This window comes from Rhagoletis pomonella, unplaced genomic scaffold (genome assembly GCF_013731165.1).
Source record: "Rhagoletis pomonella isolate Grant_MI unplaced genomic scaffold, Rhpom_1.0 Rhpom_scaffold_00001, whole genome shotgun sequence".
Lineage (NCBI taxonomy): Eukaryota > Metazoa > Arthropoda > Insecta > Diptera > Tephritidae > Rhagoletis > Rhagoletis pomonella.
The window spans coordinates 72405194-72406367 of record NW_023458555.1 but is presented as its reverse complement, the minus strand read 5'-3'; the positions used below and the strand labels follow the sequence as shown (position 1 = coordinate 72406367).

At 34.5% G+C, this 1174-nt stretch overlaps 1 protein-coding gene across 1 annotated transcript in view; it reads left to right on the top strand.

Annotated features, from left to right (window-relative positions):
- Positions 1-1174, top strand: part of LOC118733129 (tachykinin-like peptides receptor 86C) — a gene marked incomplete at its 3' end in the record, with an annotated part of 215040 nt that overhangs the window by 70033 nt on the left and 143833 nt on the right.

Here is a 1174-nt window from a genome sequence, read left to right as displayed (position 1 = left end):
TGTATCAATTTTGAGTAAATTAGCGTCCTTCAATTTCGAAATATTGAAGTTTCAAGCATTTCTTAAATTTACCGTTATATGAGAATCGGCCGTTATTTTAGTCCGATTTCAATAATTTTCAACGTTTTGCTTACACGTGGCAAGTACAATAACCATACCGAGATTGGTACAAATTGGTAGAACGGTTACCGATATACTTATATGTGATCATAAGTAATTTTACCATAAACGTATTTCTTGGTAAAGAATTGTTGCAAGCATCAATTTTGAATAAATTAGCTTCAATATTTAATTATTTATCGAAGATTTTGTATTTCTCTAAATTACCGTTATATGGGATGTGGGCGTGGTTATTGTCCGATTTTAAAAAGTTTCGGCGGTTTTTTATGCTGTACCAAGGCCAACAACTGTGCCAAGTTTGGAAGAAATTGGTGCAGCGGTTACCAAGATATACACATGTAACCATAAGTGGGCGTGGCAACGCCCATTTTCCAAAAATTTATAATATTCTTATTTTTCGTCTAAAACTTATTATAAATATCAATTTTGAGTGAATAATCTACAGTAGTTACTAAAATATCGCAGTTTTCGTATTTCTGAAAATTACCGTTATATGGGAAGAAGGCGTGGTTATTGAGCGATTTTAAAAATTTTCGGCCATTTGGTATGTTATGCGAAGGCCAACAACTGTGCTAAGTTTGGAAGAAATTGGTGCAACGGTTACCAAGATATACACATGTAACCATAAGTGGGCGTGGCTACGCCCATTTTCCAAAAATTTAAAATATTCTTATTTTTCGTCTAAAACTTATTATAAATATCAATTTTGAGTGAATTATCTTCAGTAGTTACTAAAATATCGCAGTTTTCGTATTTCTGGAAATTACCGTTATATGGGAAGTGGGCGTGGTTAAAGTCCGATTTCGCCAACCTACCTTGGATTAAGGGAAACCTACATGCCAAATTTCGTTGAGATATCTCAATTTTTGCTCGAGTTATCGTGTACACGAACAGACAGACGGACGGACAGACAGACATGGCTTAATCGATTTCTTTTTTCATCCTGATCATTTATGTATACATTTGTCTATATCTATCTCGATTCGTTTTGGCTGTTACAAACAACCGTTATGTGAACAAAATTAATATACCCTTGTGCACAAGTGCGCTCGGG